This window comes from Oncorhynchus clarkii, chromosome 19, assembly GCF_045791955.1.
Source record: "Oncorhynchus clarkii lewisi isolate Uvic-CL-2024 chromosome 19, UVic_Ocla_1.0, whole genome shotgun sequence".
Lineage (NCBI taxonomy): Eukaryota > Metazoa > Chordata > Actinopteri > Salmoniformes > Salmonidae > Oncorhynchus > Oncorhynchus clarkii.
The window spans coordinates 14398531-14413313 of NC_092165.1; the positions used below are offsets into that span (position 1 = coordinate 14398531).

General features: G+C 43.5%; 1 pseudogene; it reads right to left on the reverse strand.

Annotated features, from left to right (window-relative positions):
- Nucleotides 1-70: 70 nt before the first annotated feature.
- Nucleotides 71-14551, reverse strand: LOC139374742 (uncharacterized; annotated as a pseudogene).
- Nucleotides 14552-14783: the final 232 nt, after the last annotated feature.

Consider the following 14783-nt stretch of genomic DNA (forward strand, 5'->3'; position numbering starts at 1 on the left):
CTTAACCCCAAGACACTTCACATGATAACTATAATATTTTAGCTAAAGAATGGTCCCCAGATATCCACTGCTATGATTTCTCCCCATTGTGGACACTCCTATGTCTGATAAGGTTACTCAGGAAGGAGAAGCTCTTGTAACATAGTTTGCACTTGAAGGGCCTCTCATTGGTGTGAATGGTTTGATGCGACTTCACATAGTTTGCATAGGCGAAGCACTTCCCACGTGTAAGGCTTGTCTGCGTCAGTCCTAATGCTCAACTTCCCACATTGTGACGCAATGACACCAGAGGTGGTAGAAGCAGGATCCACCACACTCAGGTGGTTAGTCTTTGAGCTCCCTCCTTGACCTCTAGTCATTGTTTGGGTGTTGTTAGGATTGTCTGCTGTGTTATAGGCTAGGTACCTCTCGTGGGGAACACCCATCGTGACCCTGTCTGTATTCATGGAGTTGGATTAGCCAGCTGAGGAAGGCTAGACACAGGCCTTCTATGAACCCAGTCACCAGGCATTAGATGAGACCCTGAAGGAGAAGACCAATTTGCTGATAAGACTTTCACCAGGGGGTCTCCCACCGCTCTCTGTGAAAGCTGAAGCCCAGGGTGACCTGCTCTGTTCATCATGGATACTGTAGTGTTTGTATCATAGGAATAGGAAGGTCTATCTCTATCAGCCCCAGGCCCTGTATCATCCCTGCACTGAGACTGTGAAGAGAAGGGTCTGGGCTGCAGACTGTATCCCTGACTGGAGCCTCTGTCTCTCTGATGACCACCAGGACTGAGGTTGTTCAGTCCACCTGTCCACTGGTTGTGTTCTGTGTGGTGGTGGAGTCTCTGTCCCTCACGGTTGGGTCCTGGTTCTGACTCGGAAATGAAGAGCGCCGGCTCCTGATCCATGGCCCTGATCCGGGGTTCTGATCTGGGGCCAGGGTTTGTGACCAGCCACTTCAGAGGTCCAGTCTCTCCTGCCAGTAACACTGGATATCAGCAGGTTCTCATGGACTGCAGACTGTAAACAAAGATTGTTCAGAAGAGCATATAAAGGTATATATAAGAAACCCTTTGCTGTACACACAGAAACATGACATATTATAAAATGTTAACCACAATGAAGTGTAACTAACACTGATTCAAGAACCTAGCCATATGGAGCTATTGGAGTTTATTATTTTTGTATATATATAAAAAGGTCCAAACAGTCTGCAAATGATACAAAATAACCAAGTTAGTCAGCAGAATCAATGTAGGTTTTCAACAAAATGGCATTAGGATCATTTTTATTGTACAAAACCATACGTGACAAGTAGAATAACTTCTCACTATGGTAACACTTGACCATTCCTGTAAATCTGGTACGCTCGCTTTGATCATATTCATTTTAGAATACTTTGGAAAAGGTTCAACATTATATTACACACAACTTCATGTCAAATAAACATGAATTAAGGCACTATGATTATCTAATACACCTAAACGGACAAAGTTTGTCACTTTATCACTTTAGCATTTTACAGACATCATCACACCAACCATCATCTATTCTGCCTCACCATACTCATTCTTTCCTCAGTTCATCTCACCCAATTCCCAGCTACGTCCAATACCAACAGAATGAACTACAAACAAACTAACTAGTACTATATTACACATCACTACCCACGGGATACGAACTGGTTAAAGCAACGTTATTTCAACGTATTGTGACGTGGAAAATACATTGGATTAGAAAAAAGTCTAACATAAAAAAAATTATTTATACTTTTGAAACAAAAAACGTATTATCCACTTAACAAAAACACAAACAATAGGCTAGAGAGTGGATCTATCTACAAGTCCAGCCCTGCTTAGCTATTCGTCATTGACCATTACCAACGTGCTATCGTTAGAATGATTGTTGAGAAACGTCCACTTAATAGATTCACTGTTGCTATGGAAGTCATTCTAAAGGGTAGGTTAAACAGAGAAAATTAAATGTAACCCTTCTTCATGAATCATATATCATCAATGATGCTATTTAGGCCTATTTAGCATTTGGAACATCATCAACAGCTATTGTTTCAATTCAGCCCAGTGTAAAAGTAAAAAGAGACAATACATATAGGCCTGTAGTTTTCAAGCTTTGGTTGGTCTCAAATGGAATCTAGAAGTTCATAATACATATGTTGGATCAACAGTGAAGAGACGACTCCGGGATACTGGCCTTCTAGGCAGAGTTGCAAAGAAAAAGCCACATCCCAGAATGGCCAATAAAAAGAAAAGATTAAGATGGGTAAAAGAACACAGACACTGGACAGAGGAACTCTGCCTAGAAGTACAGCATCCCGGAGTCACCTCTTCACTGTTGACATTGAGACTGGTGTTTTGTGGGTACTATTTAATGAAGCTGCCAGTTTATGACTTGTGAGGCATCTATTGCTCAAACTAGATACTCTAATGTACATGTCCTCTTGTATTTCTCGCAAGAAATAGCCTTCATTTCTCAGAACAAGAATAGACTGACGAGTTTCAGAAGAAAGTTCTTTGTTTCTGGCAATTTTGAGCCTGTAATCGAACCCACAAATTCTGACGCTCCAGATACTCAACAAGTCTAAAGAAGGCCAGTTTTATTGCTTCTTTAATCAGGACAACAGTTTTCAGCTGTGTTAACATACTTGCAAAAGGGTTTTCTAATGATCAATTAGCCTTTTAAAATTATAAACTTGGATTAGCTAACACAAAGTGCAATTGGAACACAGGAGTGATGGTTGCTGATATTGGGCGTCTGTACGCCTATGTAGATATTCCATTAAAAAAAAATAAAAAAATCAGTTTCCAGCTACAATAGTCATTTCGCTTTACCTTGGGCATAAGAACAGCCCTTAGTTGTGAATTATCACACGATAATTCCCGGGCTCTCATGCCTTATTGCTGAAACAACATCTAGGTTGCTAAGAGAGATATACGAATAGTCAGCACCAATTTCAAGTTAAGATAGTTGTTTTATGAGATCGCCAGTGTCTCAAGTATGATGGCAATTGCACCACTATAGTGCACCACTACAGGACAGCCAGCCTATAGTGGCCGCTAGATCTGCACTATCGTCTAGGATTGATGTGCATTCCCGGTAATACACTCGTTTCCCCTGTGGACCGGCTCGTACATATAACGTCCTTCATTCAGGCTGCAAAGGCATAATTTCCCTCCTTAACTAGCTTTAAATGGTGAGCCGCAGGCACCTTAAGATGTTACACACTTGGCTGAATGCGGTGTACAACATCTTAAGTTGTCCAAAAATAGTGGACATTTGGTAGTGCTATTAGATCAATCACAGTCATAACACATTAAGTTGTTGTATAAATTAACAATATCTGACAATGTGTGATTTTAACTTTGAACTTTAGTGTGATTTTACATTTTTGAAAGCTCAGTGACAACACATAGGTGAAAACGAAACCAAAAATCTGACAGATTTTTCCTTTGGAATTTGGTTTCACTTTTAGATGGTTGAAAGCATAGTGATAACACATTGGGAATTCAGCAAACTTTTAGCTGTCATTTTGAGTAGGTGAAAATAGATCAATGTATCTACCAAATACCAAGTATTACCCAATTCTACATGTTGAAATGACGTGGTGAACCCAGTGGGTATACACTATTCATGGACCATGTGCATTTTCTGCTGGTGTATCCTGAGGTAGCTCCTCTCTGAAAACCTTTTCCCGCAGTGCGTACAGGTGAACGGCCTCTCTCAAGTGTGGACCTTCAGGTGCATCTTGAGATCGTGCTGGCGTGAGAACCTCTTCTCACACTGGGGACAGCTGTAGGGTTTCTCCCCTGTGTGGACTCTCTGGTGCCTCTTCAGGTTGGACGATTGGGAGAAACTAGCCCTGCACAAGTGGCAGCCAAAGGGTTTCTCCCCTGTGTGCATCCTCTGGTGGATCTCCATCTGTTTAGGGAAACTGAAGGCTTTCCCACAGAATGAACACGGGAAGCGCTTCTCTTTGCCACCGGATCTACTGACAGTGTTACTACTATTGTCATTTGTCAATGAGCTTGTGTAGCCATTTAGCGTTGAGGAACTGGCATTGTCTGAGGTCTGGTTTAACAGGAGAGTGCGAGGAGGACAAAGGCCTGGGCGTGTCTGTGATGTCTCGGGGTCCATTGTCCAGTTGATAGATCCTATAGAAGGCAGGCTGAAGGCAGCATCTGTTAGGGGGTTAACCTGAGGTACCATCAGTCTCTCTGAATCACAACTATAGGAGCAGGACGGAACATCGCTAGCCGAGTCTGCGTCTGTTCTCTTCCGCCACATACGGACACCTCCCCGTACCTGCAGACCAAATCTATGCCTCGCCCTGGTCTCAGCCAGTATGTTGTCATGGAGACTAAGTTTGGTTGTTGTTTTGTGTTCGACTGTCTTTTTCTGGTTGTGGTTAACAGTGTTGTTCCCCAGCCCAGAGTTGAGGACACTGTCCCATCCACTGACCTCCACTATGTCGCCTCTAGTCCTGTCCTGCTCAGTGACATTATCCCCTGGGCCCTTGGCTGCACCCATCTGAGTCTGGGAATCCAAGATGGCCACCCAGTCTCCTCTGTTAGCCTCCAGCCATCCACCTGCAGGAAGAGGTTAGAAAATAGACTTTACGAACATGGCAGAGAAAACTCTATGTATTCAAACATAAGTTACATTGATTTAAGAAAAAACAATCCAGGCAAATTTCTAATCCCAGTTAAGATCTATTTTTGGTATTTGGTATTTTACTAGGAAAAGCATTCTAGGTGAAGCTGGTTGAGAGAATGCCAAGAGTGTATAAAGCAGTCATTACTGTACGTAGGCTATATGCATTTCTCCCTTACCTTGCTCCCCCATCCTTAGTCCACTCAACAGATCAATGCTCTCTGGTGCATCTTCTACTGTCTCCTCTTTGACCAGCAGCAGATCAGGCTTCCCATCCTCCATGCCTGCTGACTGTAAGATACAGAGTGAGAGGATGTTGGATCAAGAAATCTGATGAGCACCTTGCTATGGAGCAACTTCTGATTGGGCAATGAGGGATTGCTATGAGTACTATACAAACATGTTAGTTCATTTGATTACTTGGTTTGATAATTCAAAGGCATGGTCCCACACTTAAGACAACATGTATGAAGACCTAGGCCCGTATCAACAAAGAGAATCAGAGTAAGAGTGCTGGTCTAGGATCTTGCCATATAATCTTATTCATTATGATCTAAAAGGCTAAACTGATCCTAGATCAGCACTCCTACTCAGAGGCTTTGTGGATACAGGCCCTGAACAAATACCATTCAGACAGTAGTTCACAGTAGGCTCACCTCAGTGAGACTGTGTGTGGTCCTGTGCTGCTCAGCTGGTTCTTCTGTGAGTTCAGGAGGAGGTGTAGTCTGGTTGTCCTCCATGACCATGTTCCCCTCAGGGTTCCCCAGACCCTCCTCACACCCCTCCCCCTTCACCAGCAGCACCTCTGGACCCTCCTCCTCCTGGAAAAGAAAGGTGATACAGATTACACAGACATACACTCCCTCAGGTACGTACACACAGATAATAAACCACTTTAATGATGGATGGGCCATACTTGTGAACATTTGAAACTAACATTAAATTCAAACAGTTGCTCTGTCACAAAAAGTGCATCAGCCAATTAAAATCATAAATTTACTTGCACATGATTTGTAGCTGGATTGTAGCTGGTCCCATCAGATAACCTGGTACACGTTAGCCCTATGCTAACCTTACCAGATTACTAATTATTTCCTGGAACAAAATTCCACATCAGCCTATCAAAGATCTTAGACTTTATATCCACCAACAAATTGTATTTCTTAAAATAGGTCAACCCTGGCCACCAGAGGGATATTTTAAACCTACAAATTCCAGGTTGCTTTTTGTTTCGTTGGTCTGTAACAACATATGCCAATATTGCATTGATGCATCCTTGACAAGGCTACTTGCTGTTAGTACTAATGTTAGACAATGTTCAGCAATAAAGCTGTAGGAGGATTATACAACATGTATGTTTATATTCATACAGTACCAGTCAAAAGTTTGGACACCTACTCATTCCCGGGTTTTTCTTCGTTTTTACTTTTTTCTACATTATAGAATAACCGTAAAGATATCAAACTATAAAATGACACATGGAATCATGTAGTTACCAAATCATAATATATTGAATATTTGAGATTATTTAAAGAAGCCAACCTTTGCCTTGATGACAGCTTTGCACATTCTTGGCATTCTCAACCAGCTTCATGAAGTAGTCACCTGGAATGCATTTCAATTGACAGGTGTGCCTTCTTAAATTTGTGGAATTTCTTTCCTTCTTAATGTGTTTGTGCCAGTCAGTTGTGTTGTGACAAGGTATACAGAAGATAGCCCTATTTGGTAAAAGACCAAGTCCATATTATGACAAGAACAGCTCAAATAAGCAAAGAGAAATGACAGCATCATTACTTTAAGACACAAAGGCCAGTCAATCCTGGAAAATTAAGAACTTTGAAAGTTTCTTCAAGTGCAGTCGCAAAAACCATCAAGCGCTATGATGTAACTGGCTCTCATGAGGACTGCCACAGGAAAGGAAAACCCAAAGTTACCTCTGCTGCGGAGGATAAGTTCATTAGATGTAACTACACCTCAAATTGCAGCCCAAATAAATGCTTCAGAGTTCAAGTAACAGACACATCTCAACATCAACTGTTCAGAGGAGACTGCGTGAATCAGGCCTTCATGGTCGAATTTATGCTTAGAAACCACAACTAAAGGACACCAATGAGAAGAGACTTGCTTGGGTCAAGAAACACGAGCATTGGGCATTAGACCGGTGGAAATCTGTCCTTTGGTCTGATGAGTCCAAATCTGAGATTTTTATTTGACCATGAAGGAGAGTGATGGAGTGCTGCATCAGATGACCTGGCCTCCACAATCACCCAACCTCAACCCAATTGAGATGGTTTGGGATGAGTTGGACCGCAGAGTGAAGGAAAAACAGCCAAAAAGTGCTCAGCATATGTGGGAACTCCTTCAAGACTGTTGGAAAAGCATTCCAGTTGAAGCTGGTTGAGAGAATGCCAAGAGGGTGGCAACTTTGAAGAATCTCAAATATAAAATATATTTTGATTTGTTTAACACTTTTTTGGTTACTACATGATTTCATAGTTTTGATGTCTTCACTATTATTCTACAATGTAGAAAATAGTAAAAACAAATTAAAACCCTTGAATGAGTAGGTGTGTCCAAACTTTTCACTGGTACTGTACATTGTTTTAAAAAAAGTTGACGACGCTCGTGGTCCTATCAAATAGTTGTAATTTACCTTTACTGCCATCACTAATTGGTGGTGTAATCCACTAAGGCAGTAAACCCAGAGACGGCAAGGTACGATGGCCGCGAGTTCGAATCCTCCTCTGGGCAAGGATTTAATTTGAGGAAAAAGCGCTCCACTGTGGGCCCTCGACTGAAATAATGGATATGTGAAAAAGTAGATTATAAAAATGCATCTAAAACATTGTAAATGTAAGCCTACAATTCTATGTAATATAGCCTATAGTAGCAATGATTATTTATGTAGCAGTGCCAGTAGCCTGTGTGTCGGTCAGCAACAGGAACAAGAAGCTACTCATAAAATGTATTGGTAATCTTCATTTACAGGGTTTTGCCTGCACTTCTCCTCTTCACACAATTAGTGTAAGCCTAATATCTAGCTTCTTACTTTGTTGTCTCTATGACTATGAACACACCCTGAAAGCAGTGAATGGTCTTAGTTCATTGAGTATAATTGCCTTTGAAGTAAGGGATCTAACATTAAGTAGCCCTACTTTGAGATGTGAGGTATCACGATCTCTTTCAATAATGACAGGAATGGAGGAGGTCTTTATCCTAGTGAGATTGCTAAGGCGAACACCGCCATGTTTAGTTTTGCCCAACCCAGGTCGAGGAACAGACATGGTCTCAATGGGGATAGCTGAGCTGACTACACTGACTGTGCTAGTGGCAGACTCCACTATGCTGGCAGGCTGGCTAACAGCCTGCTGCCTGGCCTGCACCCTATTTAATTGTGGAGCTGGAGGAGTTAGAGCCCTGTCTATGTTGGTAGATAAAATGAGAGCACCCCTCCAGCTAGGATGGAGTCCGTCACTCCTCAGCAGGCCAGGCTTGGTCCTGTTTGTGGGTGAGTCCCAGAAAGAGGGCCAATTATCTACAAATTTTATATTTTGTGAGGGGCAGAAAACAGTTTTCAACCAGTGATTGACTTGTGAGGCTCTGTAGAGCTCATCACTCCCCCTAACTGGGAGGGGGCCAGAGACAATTACTCGATGCCGACACATCTTTCTAGCTGATTTACACGCTGAAGCTATGTTGCACTTGGTGACCTCTGTTTCATCCTAAAATCGTTGGTGCCTACGTGGATAACAATATCTCTATACTCTCTTGCCCTCGCTAGAAGCCTGTGTTTCAGACATAAGGAAGTGGATGGCTGCAAACTTTCTACTTTTAAATTCGGACAAAACAGAGATGCTTGTTCTAGGTCCCAAGAAACAAAGAGATCTTCTGTTGAATCTGACAATTAATCTTAATGGTTGTACATTCGTCTCAAATAAAACTGTGAAGAACCTCGCCGTTACTCTGGACCCTGATCTCTCTTTTGACGAACATATCAAGACTGTTTCAAGGACAGCTTTTTTCCATCTACGTAACATTGCAAAAATCAGAAACTTTCTGTCCAAAAATGATGCAGAAAAATTAATCCATGCTTTTGTTACTTCTAGGTTAGACTACTGCAATGCTCTACTTTCAGGCTACCCGGAACTTCAGTTAGTGGTAAATACGGCTGCTAGAATCCTGACTAGAAACAACAAATTTGATCATATTACTCCTGTGCTAGCCTCACTACACTGGCTTCCTGTCAAGGCAAGGGCTGATTTCAAGGTTTTACTGCTAACCTACAAAGCATTACATGGGCTTGCTCCTACCTATCTCTCTGATTTGGTCCTGCCGTACATACCTACACGTACGCTACGGTCACAAGACGCAGGCCTCCTAATTGTCCCTAGAATTTCTAAGCAAACAGCTGGAGGCAGGGCTTTCTCCTATAGAGCTCCATTTTTATGGAATGGTCTGCCTACCCATGTGAGAGACGCAAACTCGGTCTCAACCTTTAAGTCTTTACTGAAGAATCATCTCTTCAGTGGGTCATATGATTAAGTGTAGTCTGGCCCAGGAGTGTGAAGGTGAACGGAAAGGCTCGGGAGCAACGAACCACCCTTGCTGTCTCTGCCTGGCCGGTTCCCCTCTTTCCACTGGGATTCTCTGCCTCTAACCCTATTACAGGGGCTGAGTCACTGGCTTACTGGTGCTCTTTCATGCCGTCCCTAGGAGGGGTGCGTCACTTGAGTGGGTTGAGTCACTGATGTGATCTTCCTGTCTGGGTTGGAGCCCCCCCTTGGGTTGTGCCGTGGCGGAGATGTTTGTGGGAGAAACTCGGCCTTGTTTCAGGATGGTAAGTTGGTGGTTGAAGATATCCCTCTAGTGGTGTGGGGGCTGTGCTTTGGCAAAGTGGGTGGGGTTATATCCTTCCTGTTTGGTCCTGTCCGGGGGTATCATCGGATGGGGCCACAGTGTCTCCTGACCCCTCCTGTCTCAGCCTCCAGTATTTATGCTGCAGTAGTTTATGTGTCAGGGGGCTAGGGTCAGTTTGTTATATCTGGAGTACTTCTCCTGTCTTATCCGGTGTCCTGTGTGAATTGAAGTATGCTCTCTCTAATTCTCTCTTTCTCTCTCTCTCTCAGAGGACATGAGCCCTAGGACCATGCCTCAGGACTATCTGGCATGATGACTCCTTGCTGTCCCCAGTCCACCTGGCCGTGCTGCTGCTCCAGTTTCAACTGTTCTGACTGCTGCTATGGAATCCTGATCTGTTCACCGGACGTGCTACCTGTACCAGACCTATTATTTGAACATGCTGAACATTTGAACATCTCGGCCATGTTCTGTTGTAATCTCCACCCGGCACAGCCAGAAGAAGACTGGCCACCCCTCATAGCCTGGTTCCTCTCTAGGTTTCTTCCTAGGTTTTGGCCTTTCTAGGGAGTTTTTCCTAGCCAACGTGCTTCAACACCTGCATTGCTTGCTGTTTGGGGTTTTAGGCTGGGTTTCTGTACAGCACTTTGAGATATCAGCTGATGTACGAAGGGCTATATAAATACATTTGATTTGTTACCACCTTATGAATAGGCCTACAGCGTGCAGTAGGATTAGTTGATTGACAGGTGTATTGTAGAACAGGGCAGGTCCAAGGCATAAGCGGCCTGAGCCCCATGGCAAAATGTGTAGAATTACAGCAACTTCAAAACTGAAATTCTCTCTGCCGTCAAAGGGCACAAAATGTTTTGCTGTGAGGTGGTGGCCCCCCCAATCAAATCTCGCTTAGGGCCCCCAAAAGCTAGGACCGGTCCTGCTTTAGAAGATAAATGATAAACTTTCCTCGAGTGTGGATGCTCGCCAATGTGGGTTTGAGTCCGGACTCGTGATCAACTTTAAAAAAATAACTAACACTGTTACTGCAATACTGCCATCTGTAGGAGAATAATGAGTGTTTGACTTTAAAGTCGCTCCTTTGCTCGTGTTTGTTCTCCTCAATCTATGTCAACATTTATAATTGGCTGATGCAGAACTTGTTCCAGGAAATAATCACTGTCATCTGGTGAGGTTTGCATCGGACTAACGTGTAGGTTATCTGATGGGACCAGCTACAATGTAGTCTACTATTGCGTGCAAGTAAATTAATGAGTGAAACAGAGTAACTGTTTAAATTTAAACGGTTTCTAATGTTCACAAGTATGGCTCTGGAGTGTTTACCCATCCCCACTATGTTTGAGTCCTATACTGTAGTTTCAGAAGGACTTGATTGTTTTTAAACCCATCATGGTGGACATAAATATGATGTTGTGGGTAAATATAAGTCAGTTATCATGTCATAAGTCAGACAAACATGACTAAACTACCTTGAACAGTAGGTGTTAGTGTGTAGTATTTATATTGAAGTGTATAATGCATATAAAGAGCTGTTGTGTGTCTGCAGAATAGAGTGAGATCAGATGTGATGTATACTAAAGAGAGTCAATAAAAGTCTTAGAAAAGTCCCATTGTGTTTATTAAACAAACAATTGATAAATACACCATATGAAAGCCACACATACACACGTATCTCTGCGTACCCGGCAGACATCTCAGCTTGGATGTCTGCCAACCAAGTCAAGCTCACTCTTCCTCCCGGGGAAGGCCTACCCCGCTCCAAGGTTCATGCTCTACAACATCCATAGAGTACGACCCTTACTCACACAAGAAGCAGAGCAGGCCTAAATCCACGCAGTTGTCATTTCCCGTCTAGACTTCTGAAGCTCTCTGTTGGATGGGCTCCCCTCCTGTGCCATCAAACCCCTGAAATCTAGAACGCTGCAGTCCGCCAAGTTCTCCCATGTCACCCCGCTCCTCGGCATACTCCACTGGCTTCCAGTCGAAGTTAGTATCCACTACAAGACCATGATGGTTGCCTACAGAGCAGCAAAGTGAACTGCCCCTCCCTACCTTCAGGCTATGCTCAAATCCTACACCCCAATCCAAGCACTCCATTCTGCCACCTCTGGTCTCTTTACCGCCCCACCCTTACGAGTGGTCAGCTCTTGCTCAGACCAGTCAAAGCTCTTCTCTGTCCTGACACCCCAATGATGGAACCAGCTTCACCCTGAAGCTAGAACAGCAGAGTCCCTTCCAAAAAGGAATGAGTCTTCCTACTAGCACGGACTTTGCTGGTAAGTACTTTAAGGAAATGTACTTGCTACGACTGTGTTACGTGGTTGTTTAGCCCAGCTTTCTTAAAATGAATGCATTAACTGTAATTCACAGTGGATAAGAGTGCCTGCTAAATGACTAAAATGTACATTTAAAATATGTCTCAATTTGTATGAACATCATATAGCCAACACAGTACAAACACAATATGTAACAGACTTTTTAGGCTTATAATATGCCTTATATCTCACAATGTCTGGATGCAATATTCTACCCAGGAATATTCAACACTGAAATATGTTACTCTCACTATTCTAAATGCATCTGTGGATATTTTCTGCTAACAATGAAAATTTATCTTTGTCTATAATGCAGGATTTGATCTAAACATCAGAGGCTATTGAGTGGAATGGTTACTTTCAATGTTATAGAGTGGAATGTTTTCTCTGCTGGTGTATCCTGAGGTAGCTCCTCTCTGAGAACCTCTTCCTGCAGTGCGTACAGGCGAACAGACTTTTTCCTGTGTGGACCTTCAGATGCATCTTTAGCTTGTTCTAGTTGGTGAAACTCTTCTTACACTGGGGGTACCTTTAGGGTTTTCCCTTGTGTGGACCCTCTGGTGCCTCTTCAGGCTAGACGAGTGGGAGAAGCGCATCTGACACTGGGTACAGCTGAATGGTTTCTCCCCTGTGTGGACCCTCTGGTGCCTCTTTAAGTCACCAGCCTGGGTGAAGCGCATGTGACACTGTGTACAGCTGAAGGGTTTCTCTCCTGTGTGGACCCTCTGGTGGATTTCCACCTTCTGGATGCAGCTGAAGCCTTTGTTACAGAACATGCAGAGGAATCGTTTCTCTTTACTACTGCTTGATGTTGCTCCCTCTCCCTGAGCCTGGGCTCTAGATCTGTTGTTTGAGTTCAATACCTGATCAAAAAGGACACGGCCGTGTGAATTGGAAGGCCCCATCAACGTGGACACTGGGTCTCGATCCCTGAGTGTGTGTAAAGGGGAGTCGGTCGTGACATTTGGATTTGTCTCTAAGCTTTCCCTATAATCTAAGAAATCTCTACCTTGTGAGTGTCCTTCTCCTGAGGGAGTCTCGTCTACATTCCATGTCAGAGGAACATCGCCCTCCACTTTTACAGTCACCTCATCTAAGACTATAACCTCCCCTTTCTTATCTAGGCACCCTTCAGAGTATGCACTACTACTGTACAGGTTCCAGTCCCCTCTAGACAGATCAGTTCGTCTCTCTAAACCCAATGATATGTTGCCAGGGTCCATCTCTGTAGTGTAAGAACAAGACAGATCACTGCCAGCCTCTAACATGTCACCCGAGCCTCGATGGGAATTAACTTGAACCACCCTCGAGCTCAGGTTATCGTAAAGTAAATAATCTGAGCTGGGAACAGGAGGACAGCCCAGTCGCCCCAGCCCCTCTGGGTCTGACCTGTGGTCAGATCCTGTGTGTAAAAGTCTTTGTGTTTCAGTTAAAGTCTCTGTGTCCGTCTCTGACTTGAGGACGGCGTTCGGCGTTCCACTGACCTCCGTAATTCTGCATCGGGTCCTGGGCGCGGTGGCGGTGAGGTCCTCCGTGGCTACATGGGACGCTCCAGTCTGGATGTCTCTGCTGTTCCGTGGGTCCTCCTCTCCTTCAGACCTTTCCAGCTTGACCCCAGGACCAGCAGCCTCTGCATCTGCAGACTGACACAAGAAGAGAGGAGGTTATTACCAGTTAATTAGTTTAATTGGATAACAATATGTCAGGGAAGTTTCACAATATGTTAGATATGTAAGGGTGAACACGTAAGCAAATTAATAGCCAAGGGGAGCCATTTGATGTACTGTAAATTCTAATGTTACACTAAGACAGTAACCTCGATCACGATAACATGCTGGGTTGAGGTTCCACTCCCCTCATCAACAGTAATTGGTTGGTCATCTCTACACGCATTATGTGCCGCTTGCTTCACAAAGCTACTGTGGCCTCGAGTGAGATGTCCTCCATCTAAGAGAGTGATTGGGGGAAAAGAGGTGCTTAAATTAGGTACTGTCAATGCTCAATGCTATATTGTACACTATTGAAACTGTCTAGGATGTAAGGTAACACTTCTTATAACTTCTTGATATACTATTTATTGTTCCATATATCATGTTATTTTAATTGAGTTTGACAACAGGACACGTAGTAAATCCAGAATCTGGTTAGAATATAATATTTTGTCCTAGTGCAAGAAGCCTGGTCCCAAACTATTTTTGTTGTTGTTGCAAGATGGCTAGGTAAACAGGGTAAGTATTGCATACTATCCAAACACTGACCAAGATCCAATTCTGGTTCACACATCTGAACACATGCGCAGAGAGGAACGGGGCGACAGCCTCGGCAACATCAAAATGTACCTCTTGCCATTCCTCTATATCGGTCGAGGATCTTGACACTACTGTGACGACTAGCGAGGACGCGCTCCCGCGCCATCTTCAGTTCCAGTAGCTGTAGTTTCCTCCGCAATCCCCTGTTTTCTTTCTGGCTTTGAGTTATTTCCAAACGAAACACTGCATAGTCGTCGTCTACGAGTTTACAGATATCTGCCACGGCTGCATTTGCTAGTACCTCCATGATGGAGGCGATTTGAGTGTGAAAAATCATACAGTTAGCCATTGTTAGCAGTTTTAGGTAACGCTTGCTAGCTATCAACCAAGTCCTGTCTCCAGCGCGAATTAGACACTACCTGAGGTAACTAATGTAATGATGTGCAGTTAAATTAGTCATATTTTGAGTTCCAGGTTGGTAATAAGCGTCTAAATAACAACAAAAACGCTTTCGTGGAAAATGTTCTTGGTCACTGTTCACGTCCGTTTACACTGAATTAAAAGGATCTTATGGGTTGGCGTCATAGTGCAAAGGGTGTGGTTAATTGAAAAAGTTATGCGCGCTGTTTTTTGAAATACGGTACTGCTTATTACGTTATACATCCAATCTCCTATTCATGATCACTATATTT